The sequence below is a fragment of the Geotrypetes seraphini genome, chromosome 3, assembly GCF_902459505.1.
Source record: "Geotrypetes seraphini chromosome 3, aGeoSer1.1, whole genome shotgun sequence".
NCBI lineage: Eukaryota > Metazoa > Chordata > Amphibia > Gymnophiona > Dermophiidae > Geotrypetes > Geotrypetes seraphini.
In genome coordinates, this window is record NC_047086.1 from 3,599,780 (window position 1) to 3,615,955 (window position 16,176).

Sequence of the window (16,176 nt, forward strand, 5' to 3'; positions counted from 1 at the left end):
ACCTAACTCGTCATTCGAATTTCCATATCACTTATAAATAAGTTAAATAGCACCGGTCTCAGTAGAGACCCCTGTGGCACTCCACTGTTTACTCTCCTCCATTGAGAAAAATGACCATTTAACCCTACCCTCTGTTTTCTATCTGATAACCGATTCCTAATCCACAACTGAACTTTGCCACCTATCCCATGACACTATTTTTCTTGGGAGCCTCTCATGAGGAACTTTAACAAAAGCTTTCTGAAAATCTAGAAACACTATATAAACTGGCTCACCTTTATCCACATGTTTATTCACACCTTGTAGTTTGTCCAGGTTTTGGAAGGCACCGAGCTTGGGGTCATTTCTGCAGAACTTCTTCACATGCGTAGACATTGATGTGATGAAATCACATGCATGTGCTCATGCACGTGACATCATCATGCTAACGGAGGTCCTGCAGACGTAGACCCAAGTTCAGGAAAGGAGACCCAAGTTTCATGTGGGGGCGGGGCTGGAGGCGGAGCAGGATAGAATTGGGCAGGGCCAGGTGTCTTTGGGTTTTTTAAGAGGAAATCTGGTAACCCTAAGTACTGAGAGAATGAGTTTCACTTCTGTCTCATCAGACCACAAAACCTTCTCCCACACACTTGCAGCCTCCCCTAAATGTTTCTTTGCAGGCAGTAAGTCACTCATCACACATTGTGGGTTGACATTCATTCCAAGGGGCTAAGTGGCCATAGGCTGACCCAACCTTGAAAATTCAATGCCGAGGCATGAACGTCTCCTAGCATTGACTATACCACTATACTGCTAATTATTTCTATAGTGCTACTAACATATGTGGCGCTTCACATCAAAACACAGAAGAGACAGTCCCTGCTCGAAAGAGCTTACACTCTAGTCAAGACAGTGCTCAGGTGGGGGAACTACAGAGGGAATGATAAGACAGATATTGGTGCTTAGCAGGTGGTTGGAGTGGGCTTTGAGTCTGGATCTGAATTGCCAGAGATGGAGCCTGACATACTGAATCAGGCAATTTGATGCAGGCATACGGTGCAGCAAGGTTAAAGGGACGGATTCTGCAGTTGGCTGTAGAGGAGAAGGGTACAGATAAGAGAGTTGCCTCCGCTGAGGCAGACCATAGGTCCATCCTGCCCAGCGGTCCGCTCCCGCAGCGGCCCATCAGGCCCATCGCCTGAGTAGTGGTCTATACCTATCTAAAAGGGATTGAAGGGTATAGATAGGTATAGACCACTACTCAGGCGATGGGCCTGATGGGCCGCCGCGGGAGCGGACCGCTGGGCAGGATGGACCTATGGTCTGCCTCAGTGGAGGCAACTTCTTATGTTCTTATGTTCATATGGAGGAGTGTGTGGCGCAGTGGTTGGAGCTACAGCCTCAGCACCCTGGGGTTGTGGGTTCAAACCCCGCGCTGCTCCTTGTGACCCTGGGCAAGTCACTTAATCCTCCATATCCCCAGGTACGTTAGATAGATTGTGAGCCCACCGGGACAGAGAGGGAAAATGCTTGAGTACCTGATTGTAAAAACCGCTTAGATAACCTTGATAGGCGGTATATAAAATCCTAATAAACTTGAAACTTGAAACTTACTCAATGAGTGGAATACCTGGAGGGGGGAGTAGAGAGATAATGAGGAGCTGCAGAGCAAACGCACTCGTATGTGGAAATGGATAAGGAGCCAATGAAGTGACTTGAGGAGAGGGGTAATGTGGGCATAGTGACATTGATGGAATAGGAGGCGAAGGGGGGAGAGATGGTTTATTTATTTAATTAATTTTCTATACCGTTCTCCCAAGGGTTTACATTTTTCCCTGTCTGGCCCAGTGTGCTCACAATCTATCTAATGTACCTGGGGATTAAGTGTCTTGCCCAGGGTCATAAGGAGCAGCCGGAATCACAGGGTGCTGAGGCTGTAGCTTTAACCACTGTGCCACACTCTCTCCATAGTGGAAGAGCAGTGAGAAGCAGGTTGCAGTAGTCTAGGCCAGAGAATGAGTCGGGGACAAATTTTTCCCCCATCCCCTTGGGAACTCATTTTCCCAACCCAGCAAGTTCTTTTCCAGTCTCAGCTCCATCCTCATCTGCACAAGCCTCAAATACTTTAAAATCTTAAGTGTCCGAGGCTTGGGCAGTTAAGGCACAGCTTACGAGATAGGGACAATGACAAACGTGCAGGGAAAGAGAAATTAAGTTCCTGCGGGGAAGTGGAAAAATTTGTTCCCATGTCATACTCTAGTCTAGGTGTGTAGAGAAAGAAATGACAGGAAATGAAGCAGAGAGATGACTCAAAGATTACCCTGACAAGACAGAAATAGTGAACGGGAGAAGAGGAGAGACGGGTTTAGGTGGAAAGCAGCGACTAGCTGATACTAAGACCAGCTGTGGTTTCATAGCCCCACTAACTGGCTAAGTTGCCACTGCACTCTAATTCCACCCCAGTCTAGACAGTTTGGTTTCTTCTTCGAAATTCCTATAATTGTTCTTTCATGTTACACTTTTAATGCATTGGGAACTGTAAGTTTTGCACAGAAGAGTGTGAAGCTCTTTACATGCCACTATGAGTTCCTCCGTCTTCTCTTCTTGCTGCTCTCAGACCTGGGTGGGGCACACTTGCTGTCTCTGCCTATAAATCCTCAGAGGAACTAGGGGGATATTAGGAGGCCCAGTTGTAAGTTAAGGATGTGCCTGAAATATTCAGCCACTATTACATTTACTTCTTAGGTTTCTTAACTCATGAAAGCCTGTGTTTGGGATGGTGGTTGTAGTTCTTCTTCAGGGATCCCATGTTGGCTCTCGCACATAAAAAGGAACCACTGAAGACCTAAATGCAGGCCTTAAGCCATGAGAATGGGCCCTGAAGAATCCTGTCACACCGAGTACCTGAACGGGAGTGTCTTGGGGCTTCTTCCAAGTGACTCAGCCATCAAGCTCTATGGTGCATCACTTGCCATTACATATGTTCCTTTGTCTCTTGACTCACTATATGGAATACTTTTGTTAAATACGTTTCCCCTCACCTGCATCTCGCAGTAGGCTCTGACCAGCTCTCCAGGTTGGGGGGACACCCGCTTGACAAAAAGATAAAACACAGTTCTCAATTTTACTCTCTGCTCACAGTTTTTACATGAGCTTGGGCGCAGGCTGGGACTGGATAACTGCAATAGGCAGGAGGAAGAGCAACTCCGGGGTTTCACTCACCCCACTCAAATCCTCACTCTCCCTTCCAATGATGGACAGCTTAGTCCAAGGTGCAAGTGAAAAACCAACTAGAACCTTCTTTAACTCGATTGAGTTAGCCAGATAAACTATTTACAAGTTCTTCAATTGTTAGTAATTATTTGATTTCAAAACATCAGATCCAACTAAAAATCACTTTCAGGTTTCTCCAAAAGTTTTAGCCTTTATCCTCGCTCTTCCCACTTGGCTGAACTTCCCAGGTTCCTCAATTTGTTCGTCTGCTGCTAACCTTTATGGACTTTTCCCCCACTGGAAATCCATTATCAGGAGTCTCCCTCTGTGCTTGAGCTCTGGCGGGAGATGCAGCATCAACTAAGAGCCTTGAAATCCTCTCTCATTCTCCTTTTATAAGACCCCCCCACCCCCCCCAACACACACACACAAGGCCTTAGAAGGACCTCATACTCCTCCCACTCATTTTCTCTATTCTTTTCAGGTCAACTCAGTGACCTACTGAAAAGTCTCAACCCCCAACTCTGTAATCAGGGCATTTTTAGGAGGGTCACAGTAGGTAGGTGTTAGCATTACCTACTGTATGTTTCACAAGTAGACAAGGTTGTCAACAGGAAAAGGGAGGTAAGAATGGCCTGGTCTAGTGAGACCCCATCTGGTGTGTTGTGTCCACCCTTCCAAACACATTGAAAGGTGGAAATGGTACAGACTACTGAAATATGGACAGCCTGCAACACAGTCTTTATGGATATGGGGGTAAAATAATCCAAATGTGTTCACTGGCTGAAGGAAGGGACAGGGAGACTGATAAATACATTCTACTATTTGAAAGGTTTCAGGAAGGGGAACTTTTGAATGGAAAAGAGATTTCAAGAACAAGGGGTTACAATATAGAACTAAAGAGAGAAATGGAGAATACAGTTATTTAATAAGAGGGTGCTAGATGCCAGGGATTATCTCCCTGCAGAGGTGTTGTACACCGGTACTGTAACAAAACTCAAGCATGCTTAGGATGGATGCAAAGGACAGTGACAAATTACTCCTCCCTCCATCAAAAGCAGAGGCAAGAGGTGAGGCGATATGTAGAAAAGGATTAAAGGAAGAACAGCCTAGTGACTCTTCAGGTCAAGGGCTAGCAGGCTTGAAAGAATGCAAATGGGTTGATGTCGGTTGGTCCTGTCTAGCAGGACCCTGTGGACATGAGTAGTCGGTTGTACAGTCAAGCCTTCAGGTTAAGATATGGGGTGCTGGTGTTGGGTTAATTATGAAGGAAAAACCCTGGGAGGCCACCTTCAAAGCCCACTGCTGTTCCTTGTCATGTAAGGCAAGTCAATGTAACTTAGAAACATGATGGCAGATAAAGACCAAATGGCCCATCCAGTCTGCCCATCCACAGTAACCATTATCTCTTTCTCTCTCTCAGATCCCACGTGCCTATCCCAGGCCCTCTTGAATTCACACACAGTCTCTGTCTCCACCACCTCTTCCAGGACACTGTTCCACGCATCTACCACCCTTTCCGTAAAAAAGTATTTCCTCAGATTACTCCGGAGCCTATCACCTCTTAACTTCATCCTATGCCCTCTCATTGCAGAGTTTCCTTTCAAATGAAAGAGACTCGACTCATGCACATTTATATTATGTAGGTAGTTAAACATTTCTATCATATCTCCCCACTCCTGCTTTTTAGTAGCCTTCCTCTGGACCAACTCCATCTTTTTTATATCTTTTTGAAGGTGCAGCCTCCAGAATTGCACACAATATTCTAAATGAGGTCTCACCGAAGTCTTATACAGAGGCTTCAATACCTCCTTTTTCCTACTGGCCATACCTCTCCCTGCCCTTTCATCGTGGGACTGTTCAGCGCTGCTGGATCGAGGTGGAGTAAGTGCTAGATTGGGGGGCTTGCTGAATTGAGGTGTGGAGATGTTGAATCAAGTTGAGGTTGAGTGCTAGATTGAAGGGAGGGTTTCTAGATTGGAAGGCATGCCGCATCGAGGGGGTTTGGGGGCATCATTTGGTAGATCAGGGTGACATGCTGGATTGGGGGCAGCAATCTCCCATTAGACATAAGACCATAAGACATAGTGGATTGGGAGGGGTCTGGGAGGCACCACCTCTCCCCCAGGTTGGGGATGTCACAACATCCTGGAGCCCTGGACCGCGCTGAACAGTCCTGTGCTGAAAGAGTGGCGCTAAAATATCGGCTCTTAAAAGGCGGCAATGAAAGATCCCTTTGCATATCAGGTCCTAACTATGTCCTAGCCTAGATCTGGCCCTCTGGTGAAACGAGTGTGGATTGTCTGAGCTCCGTGTGGCTCATTTCTTGAGCTGTTACTGCTTATGTGTCTCTTTCCTTTGCTTGTTCAGTACCTCATGTTCCAGGTTTATCTCTCGCTAAGAGAAGCAGCAGAGCCAGGCAGAGGCCCAGACATTTCACAGAGTTACTGAATGAGGAGAAACACTTGGCCTGTGACAAAGAGCCTTTCAGTGCAGAAAAGGGAAAATGCTCTGCGCATTGGGGTCTTCCTACTCTCCTCGGTCATTCTCTGGTGTTGCCAATCCCTGACATGTTCACAAATCATTTCCAGCCATTTTCAGCCTAATGAAAGGCGGCTGCAGACTGACTTCAGAGCTGGCTTCTGGGTCATTTCCCGGAGGCCTTTTACCCAGACACACATTGCTGGAAGAGGGAGGAGAGATGACAGGAAAATGCTTGCTAGCGAGTCGCCTACCATTGGGGAGAAGATTTGGGAAAGAGTACAGTAGAGCATAAATAATGACCGAGCAGGACATTAAGCAGCTGTAACCAACCAGTCAGCATTTCAAGATATCCCTAATGAATATGCATGAAGCAGATCTGCATGCCGGTCACCTCTACTCCATGCAAATCTGCCTCTTTTGAAGAACCGCTGCCATGTTAGATAAATGTCTGGGTCTTTATGGCTGAAGCCACTCGTCAGTTTGCATGAGATCAAAAGACAGAGGCCTTTTGATCGAAAGCTCTCATTGGCCACTGGAAGAAGTTGATCTGTCCTTTAGCACAGCAGCTGACTCCTGACTTTGGAAAAAGAGTGAAAGAGTAGCATGGTGAGCCTGCAACAGCCCAAATCCTTGTAATGCTCTGATGTAAAATCAGAACTAGATCTTGGTGTGGATTTTAATCCCTTTTAGTGCTGAATCTTTACTCCAGTTCAGGTCATTTGAGGTGAAAAAGCATCACTATACTCAGATGACCTGCTTCAGCCTCAACCCTCAAATCTCCCCTACCCTAACTCCCTGCAGCATCCCCAGTAGCCCAAGTGAGAGAGAAAGGGGAGCTACCTGATTCAGGACACCCCTAGGGTGGATACTGTGAGTCAGGGCACATGGCATAAGGAGGCCTTTGATCAAAGAGACTGAGATGCTGCAACAGGAGACATCCAGTGGCATTCTCCAGGTCCCATTGCAATCTTTCAGTTGTAGCACATTAGGACCTACCACTAGGGGTCAGTATACCAAATAAGGGAGCTACCAGGAAGTGTGTGGCAAATTCTATAAGAGGTGCCTATCTCAATTATGAGTTTTAACAAGCTCATAATTGAAAAAAATAAAAATTAATTGGGTGATAGGCGCAATAAGATAGGTACCTATTGCATGGTGCCTAACACTATAGTAGGCGTGTTCACGGGTGGGAAGTGAATTAGACACCGCTAGGTGCAATTCCTTAAAGGACTTAGATGCCTATAATGGCCTTTAAACCCTGGCCTACATTACAGGTGCCACTAGGTGTGATTCTGTAAAAGGAGCCTAAGTGTGATTGACACAATAGGTCCCTACATTATAGTTGTCTATCTTTTTACACGTGCTCGCTTTGTTCCTCCAAGCGATCTTCTGCGTCGCTTACCTGCTGACCCAGCTCTGCCATTTCACCTTGTAGATCTGCCGCCAGGATAGTAAGCTCCTCTCACACTGTTTTGATGTCTTCTCTGATCTCACGCATCATTGCTCGGACCTCTTCTGTCAGGTCTAACGGGATCGGTGGAGCAACGTTTGTTTCCGGGCCTACTCCCAGCCCCTGCACTACACCCTGGTGGGCCTCCTGCGTTGCCATCTTGGCGCACACTGGAGCACTCTCAGAGGAAGCAAAAGCAAAATCTTGTAGCATCTTGCACTTTGACTTGGACCTCTGTTGCTGCCGGTCACCTTGCCTATGGCTATGCCTGCTTACTGCTGTCTTTTGAGCCCGGTTTCATCACTATTGATCTGCGATGGAGGACGATATCTTATGGAGGCATGCAGAGCAATGCTTTCAGCTGTCCATTCAGTTCGGTGACGTCACTTCCCCCTGTTGCCTATCTTTTTAGATGCCATTAACAGAATTTCCTCCTATGTTCTAGTGGATGAGAGTCTAACATGCACGGATCAAGAGAGAAATCTTGGATTGATAGTATCTGAGGATCTCAGGGTTGCAAAACAATGTGTCATGTTGGTGGCTGTTGCCCAAAGAATGCTAGGCTGCACAGCAGAAGAAAGAAGGTGTTGATGCCCCTGTACAAGTCAGTGAGGCCCTCTGTGGAGTATTGTGTCCAGGGGGGTTCAGAGGAAGGCAACAAAAATGGTTCAGGTTTGTGTCATAAGATGCATGAGAAGAGATGGGAGGAGTTGACTATGTATGCTCTAGAGAAAAGGAGAGAGAGGTGATATGATACAGACATTTAAGTTCTTGAAAGGTAATATTCAAACAAACCTCTTCCAGAGACGTATGGGTGGTAGAACTAGAGGACATGAATGAAGGTTGCTGGGAGATAGAAGTAACATCAGAAAATACTTTTTCACAGAGAAGGTAGTAGATACCTTCCAGGCTAGTTGATAGAGTCAAAAATGGTGAGCAAATTCATACACGGGATACACACAGGGGAGACCCATATAGAGAATGGAAACACAACATAGCTGATGAGGTGTTATCTTGGGCAGGAGTAATGGGAACTGGACTGACTTCTATAGTGTGTGTCCTGCAAATGGCAAAGACAGATTAAGCTTGTCAACTCTAGTGTTATAGATCACTTTGTCACATGCTGCAGCTCAGGAAAAGGGGAAGTTCAATACTGTCAGCAATACTTGGCGATGACTCCATGTTTGGCTGCCTAAAAGGTTGGCATGCAGTGGCATGTGAGGGGTGCGGACCACCCCAGGCGCTAAGTCTGTGGGGGTGCTGGTACCTCTCTGCTCTGCCCTCCCACACCAAGCCACGTTCGCACCAGCCTAGTTCCCCTCTGAATCACTTCCGGGTCATGGGGCTAGGAAGTGACGGCAGAAGGAAATCCAATGCTGGCATGAGGAGCATGCTGCAGAAGCCACTCATGCCAACGAAGATTAAGAAGTTCGGGGGGAGGGAGAGCGCAAGTGTAGAATGGGGGGCAGGAAGAAGCGGGGAGCATGGAGAGGATGGAGCGAGGGGTGCAGGAGGTGCCACTCTTGGAATGGCGTAGACTTGACAACCAGAATTTGTGCATAGGTGACTGGGGCCTCCACCTTTTGGGCAGAAATGGGAAGGAGGAGGGGAGTGATCTGATTTGCATATGACACATGTGAGAAATTGCAGGAGAACTTTAGGAAACTGAAGGCTGGGCATCAAAGAGGAACCTGAGAGGGGACATGATCAAAACGTTCAAGATAATGAAGGGAATAGACTTAGTAGATAAAGACAGGTTGTTCACCCTCTCCAAGGTAGAAAGAACAAGAGGGCACTCTCTAAAGCTGAAAGGGGATAGATTCCGTACAAACCTAAGGAAGTTCTTCTTCACACAGAGAGTGGTAGAAATCTGGAACGCTCTTCAGGAGACTGTTATAGGGGAAAACACCCTCCAGAGATTCAAGACAAAGTTAGACAAGTTCCTGCTGAACCAGAACGTATGCAGGTAAGGCTAGTCTCAGTTAGGGCACTGGTCTTTGACCTAAGGGCCGCAGTGGGAGCGGACTGCTGGGCACGATGGACCACTGGTCTGACCCAGCAGCGGCAATTCTTATGTTCTTATGATCTTATGTGAAGAACAACTCATATAAGAGCAACAAGATGCCAAGTGGAGAAAAAGTAGAAATCTCAGTATCTTGATACAGAATAAGAAAGGAATAGAGAATAAATCAAAACCCATCTGGAACATGATGGACATTTCACCGACATTCGGGCAAATATCTGTCAGCCAAATGTTGGCTTCATTCTTTTTGTTCCCTCTAAGGACCAATTTTTGTGAGCAAAGGACTGAGCTGATGTGAGCAAAACGTTTCCCTTATTTTACCCTGATGGTACATTACAAATTGACAATAACAAAATGGAAAATAAGGACTTAAACCCTTTTTCATTTAGCTCTCAGAGGCCAACACCTCCTTCCCCAGGTCAAGACAGTAAGCTCTTCTGACCAAGAAAGGAGGTTTTGGTCTCTGACAGTTGGTCCAAAATTACATTACATTAGTGATTTTTATTCTGCCAATACCTTGCAGTTCAAGATGGATTACAAAATAAGTTATCTGGCCATTTCCAGAGGAATTGAAGAGAAGAGCGAGTTGCTTCAGAGAATTGGGATGAGTCTTGCGGTGTTAGTTTGTCTTCAAGGATGTCTTGAATAGGATGGTTTTTATTTCTTTTCTGAACGATTTGTAGTCTGGAGTTGCCAGTCTAGTTTTGCTGCTTGTATGGCTAGAAGGCCATCGTCAGGGCCGGATTAACCATTAGGCCAAGTAGGCACATGCCTAGGGCCCAAAATGATTAGGGAGGAGAAGGGAGGAGAGAGAGAGAGCGCGAGAGTCCTGTACAGGTAACAGGTGAAGAGCCTACCCTGAAATCCCCTAACGTATTAGGCCAATAAACACAACTAAAGGCCTATGATGGCTGAGAATGCTCTGACTAAAACTGTCAAGCCTTTGCACAATCTATGCTTGCTGAAATCATCAAGCCAAGCGAAAAATGAGCGAGTGAAACGAAACTTATTCTTTTACATGGCAACTGGTGTCACATCTGCTGTAATGCCAGGGAAGTGGATCTGAAAAGGATGAGAACATGTCTTAACCAAGAATATAAAAATACATTATTTTGCAAGAATATCCTGTGATGGGCAGGCTTTTACTGGACGATGGCTTGAAGTTGCTGATGTGGTAGATTAAAGGGGCATATGCGGGAAAAGATAGATTTTCTGGTAAACAGGACATGCATATGGTATGACACAGATATTATGAACCAATTAATAAACTGATGAATGTAATGATGTTTGTAAGTGACCAATAAAAACTAACAATATGATATGTGCCAATGTGGCCTCAAGCTGTCAAGAATTGTATAAGAGACAGACTTTGTGATTGTGAAAGCAGAACAGACATCAGAGGATCCTCAGGCCTGAAGATCACATTCTGTTACTCTATATACTGAATGATTTATTCTTGTAAGCTGTTACTGATTTGTTAATAAATATACTTATTGATTGATACCAGTATATAGAGTGTGAGGTCTCTATCTCGGGGTAGGCCTAGACAGCTGGCCTATCTCAGGGGGCCCACTGAAGGAGACCACTCAAAAAAAAAATTTCAGATGGCGACAGCCCGGCCCCCCCGCAGTGTTCAGCGTTTAGCGCTTTAAAGCAGAAGCAGGTGAATTTAAACTTTATGCGTGCTTCCATCGGTAGCCGGTAGAAGGGTGATACATGATCAAATTTCTTTAGTCCGAAGATTAATCTGACCGCTGCATTTTGCATTAGTTGTATACGTCGCATATTTTGGGGGGAAATGGCTAAGTAGGCGATGTTACAGTAGTCAAGTTGACTTAGTACGAGGGATTGGATCAGGGTTCTGAATGCCGACGTATCGAAATAAGCTTTAATGGATCTGAGTTTCCAGAGAGTGAAGAAACCCTTTCTGATTAAGGAGTCCACCTAGTCTTTCATGGTTAGGCATTGATCGAGAGTTACACCTAGTATCTTTATGGTGGGCTGGATGGGGTGATTAAGTTCATTGATGCATAGAGGTGTTTTGGTATCAAACAGATGTGGTGAAGCAATGAAGAATTTTGTTTTTTCTGAATTAAGTTTGAGCTTGAAGTTTGTCATCCATTGCTCCATCATGTTTATGGCTTCTGAAGCCTTGGGAATAGTTTCCGAGACAGAGTCAGCAAATGGGATTATAATCGTGAAGTCATCTGCATAACTGAATAGTTTTATCCCCAGCTGAGTTAATTGCAAGCTCAGTGGGGACATGTAGACGTTAAATAGCAATGGAGACAACGGTGACCCTTGTGGCATACCGGATGGATTGCTCCAGGTATTGGAAAGCTCATAATTGAAGCGTACCTGATAGGTGCGGGATGTTAGGAAGCCACGAAACCAGTTCAGCACCTTGTCTTTCATAAAATGGCGTCTAGGCATTGTAGCATTTTCCTGTGGTCTACCAGGTCAAAGGCTGAACTCATATCGAATTGCATAACCAATGCATTGAGGCCCCTGCTAAACAGTAGGCACAGGTTGTCTAAAATTGCTGCAATAGCAGTCTCCATACTGAATAAAGGTCTGAAACCGGATTAGGTTTCATGTAGAAGAGAGAACTGATTAAGATAGTCCATCAGTTGGGTATGTACTAGTCCCTCCATGATTTTTACAATAAACGGAATGGATGCTACCGGTCTGTAGTTGATTATTAGGGCTGAGGGTTCTTTGCGATTTTTAGAATTGGATGAGCAGCATAAAATCTGTTTTACTACTTGGGATCTAGCTAGGAACTTGGGACCTGGGTTAGCCTCTGTTGGAAATAGGATACTGGGCTTGATGGACCTTCGGTGTGTCCCAGTATGCCGAATGAACTCTGGCCACCTTGTAGGGTAGACTGGGTGGACCATGCAGGTCTTTACTATGACCAAACACTACTGTTTCATAAATCACATCCACAGACTGTGCTGTGTAAACATTGCAACACTTATGCTAGCTGAAATAGATGACTTTTCAGTTGTTTCTTACAAGAAGAAGCATCCTTTAAACTCTAAGGCCCATATTCTATAAATGGTGCCTTCCTGATGGCTAAGTTAAGTGCAAATGCCGTTTAAAAGTTGTTTTAACAAATATTCAAGGTGCCCAGGGCAGGATTAATTCTTCAGTGGACTCTAGGCATCCAAGTACACTGAGCTCCATGGCCCTGTCCCCTCCTCACCTCTGCTGCTCCTATGTTCCCCATCCTGTGAGAGGATACCTCTGGGCCCAGCTCCACAAGTCCAAGTAGCTCCTTCTCCTTCCTTATGATTCAGTGCAGCCAAACTTGCAGTCTTAAAAAGGCTGTGGGCAGCAATTCCTACACACTGCCCACAGTTGACCCAGAAGCCTTCCCTCTGATGCAAAATCCCAGTGAGCAACATGTAGAAACCTTTGCCCGTGGTCTTTTGAAGACTGTGAGTTTGACTGCACTGAGTAATGAAGAAGGCAGGAGGCGGCACTACTTGGACATCTGGAACTGGGCCCGGAGGCAGATGTATTAATGTTATTAGAGCAGTAGCATTCCTGCCCCCCCCCCCCCTCTCCATGACCTCTTCAGGCCCAAGGCACTTGCCTACTCGGCCTACCCTTTAATCCTGTCCTGAGCGCCTAAAAAGAGTCACCTGCATTGCTCCTACAGAAGCGCTTTATGATGTCTAATGAAAGGTAGGCGCCAGAAATATAGGCTTTGAAAACCCTGTCCTAGATTTCCGGCATCTACCTTTCCCAAAGTCGTGATTCTATAAGTGGCGACATCATGTGATTGATATACGATTGGCGGCTGTTTATAGAATCTGGGCCTAAGTGTCAGTGGAAGCAGGTTCCATTCTCTTGGTCCAGCAACAAAAAGTTCCATCTTCTGGTGTCCTCAAAGTGAAAAGACTGCAAAGGGGGCTCAGAGGGAAGACCTCCTCCCTCTGACCACAAGCAACAAACAGGAGTATAGTATACATTTGCAATGAATTCATCAAACGGGGAACTGAAATGTGATGCAACACTTGGTGAATCACCACCACCTCCTCAAATTTGTTTCTCAAGAAGACAACCGGAAACTAATGTAGCCTGTGAAGCTGAGGTGTGATATGCTCAAGCCGTGAAATCCCCAGTAAAAGATGGGCTAATGGATTTGAACAACTATAAACGGGTACTACTACTCCCATTATTTCACTGCTAGGCATGCAATGGAACTCCATCTGCTTAACTTCCAGCACACGACTAACCTCTATAAAGATCAAACTGATGAGGTACAACTTTCTCAATAATCTTCTCCAAAAAGGACAGGTTAGATACAGGAGATATTCTCTACCCAGGATGGGTGTCAGGAAGGTTGGCTTCAGAAGGAAAACCCTCTCCCACAATGGCACAATACTCAACACTAATGCAATCATCTAGGACCTGCCCTCCTAACCAGACTGAAAAGGACATACAAGGATTCAGCGCACACATGAACAGCCTCAAAGAATTTACAATTGTTTGGACTTTCACAAGCCCAAGCAAGAGAAAATCTGATCGTCCTGAACTCCCTGATCCTCCAATAGAAGCCACACAGGGTACAAGGAAGGCAGGGCACCAAAATTGTGCCCCATCCGTTATCTTCCCTGCTTGGTCAAGATGCTGTAGATCAGCGGTCTGAAACTCAAACCCTTTGCAGGGCCACATTGTGGATTTGTAGGTATTTGGAGGGCCGCAGAAAAAATAGTTAATGACAATTTTGCATGAGGTAAAACTCTTTCTAGTTTATAAATCTTTCCTTAATTGCTTCAGATCATTTCAGCTATACACGGCTGAAAGCAGTGCAATATGGAGAAAGTGAAGTTGCACTGCTTTCAGTTGTGTACAGCTGAAATGATCTGAAGCAATTAAGGAAAGATTTATAAGCTACCTAAAGAGTTTTACCTCATGCAGAATTGTAATTTAGATTCCAAAGTATCAACCGCAAGAGACAAGATTTTGATGTAGTCCTCTAGGTCGCGTCCGCAACTGCCTTCAACTCTCACCTCCTCCAGCACCGGACACAACCGCCATCTTACATCAAGCAGTCACCGCCAGGAGAGGTGCCGAATTTCACCAGAGTTCATGAGATTACGTACACACGCACAAGCTGCACTGCCTCCAATGCTTACCTTACATTCTGGAACGTTGCCCGCCTCACTGCTGTAACCTCACGCAAGCGCTTTCCTGCGTCCTCTCCACTCCACCTCACAATCACGTACAGATGCAGGAAAGCGCTTGCATGAGGTTACAGCAGTGAGGTGGACAACATTCCAGAACAATGGTAACATACCGAGGGCCTCAAAATAGTGCCTGGCGGGCTGCATGCGGGCCATGGGCCGCGAGTTTGAGACCACTGCTTTAGATGGAGCAGAACTGCTGGAGGATGAGTGCACTGGGCTTGTATCTTGCTTGGAGCATTCCTACTACTATGAATTATTTCTATAGCGCTACCAGATGTACACAGCGCTGTACAGAGTCACAAAGAAGACAGTCCCTGCTCCAAAGAGCTTACAATCTAAAAGACAAGACAGACAAACAGGATGTCATGGATACAGTTAAGTGAAACGGTTAATAATAATAATAATAATAACTTTATTCTTCTATACCGCCACAATCTTGCGACTTCTAGGCGGTTTACAATCAAGAGAGCTGGACATTCAGCAAAATACAATAAGCAGATATTCAGAGGAAATATAGAGAGCAGAGACCTTAAGAGGCAATAGTATAGAAATAAAAATATAGGATGTACATTTTAGTAGGTAATGTCCGACATGACCTGTTGGGAATAAATAGCAACGTAAAATTACGATAAGATGAAGATAACAGAATATATATATATAACAGTGCTGTAAGTTCTGGTGGAATAGGGAGGGGGGAGGGAGAGGGAGAGGGAGAGTGGGTCAATTGTTTAGGTATTTCTGGAACAGGTATGTTTTTAGGCGTTTCCTAAATTCGCCGTAAGTAGTGGGCGAAAGCAGTTGGTCTAGGTCTTTGCTTGGTGAGAGAGAAGGTGTTCGTGGTGTTTTTTCATTTTGCAGCCTCTAACTGGAGGGGAGATGAGTTTTGGGTGTGTGTTTCTCTTGAGAAAAGGTCGGTTATGTACTTGAGGGTAAGGCCGTATAGTATTTTGAAGCAGAGGCAGGCAAATTTAAACCTTACTCGGGCTTCTGTTGGTAGCCAGTGCAGCTGCCGATAGTAGGGCGTCACGTGGTCGAATTTCTTCAGCCCGAAGATAAGTCTGACCGCAGCATTTTGCATTATTTGGAGACGTCTCATATTATTTTGTGAGATTGCTAGATAGGCGATGTTGCAGTAGTCAAGCTGACTCAGTATGAGGGATTGCACTAGGATTCTGAATGTTGACGTATCGAAGTATGATTTAATGGTTCTGAGTTTCCAGAGAGTAAGGAAACCTTTTCTGAATAGGGAATCCACTTGTTCCTTAATTGTTAGGCATTGGTCTAGAATAACACCTAGTATTTTCATGGTGGGCTGAATAGGGTAGTTGAGTTTATTGATGCATAGTGGGGTTTTATTGTCAAGCGGGTGAGGGGAGGCAATGAAGAATTTTGTTTTTTCTGGGTTGAGCTTGAGCTTGAAATCTGTCATCCATTGTTCCATCTCATTTATGGCATCGGATACCTTGGGAATGGTTTCCGAGATGGAGTTGGCGAATGGGATAATGATCGTAAAGTCATCTGCATAGCTGAATAGTTTTATTCCTAGTTGGGTTAGTTTCACACCTAATGAGGACATGTAGATATTGAAAAGCAGTGGGGAAAGCGGTGACCCTTGTGGCACTCCGGATGAGTTGCTCCAGGTGTCGGAGTGTTCGTTGTTAAAGCGTACCTGGTAAGAACGGGATGTGAGGAAGCCACGAAACCAATTTAGTACCTCAGCTCTGATACCAATGGCGTCTAAGCATTGCATCATTTTCTCATGGTCTACCAGGTCAAATGCAGAGCTCATGTGAATTGCATGATCAGGGCATTGAGGCCCTTGCTAA

General features: G+C 45.4%; 1 protein-coding gene across 4 annotated transcripts in view; it reads left to right on the top strand.

The window, feature by feature from the left end:
* FYN (FYN proto-oncogene, Src family tyrosine kinase) overlaps positions 1–16,176 on the top strand; it is a 148,698-nt gene that overhangs the window by 14,395 nt on the left and 118,127 nt on the right. The window lies entirely within an intron of this gene.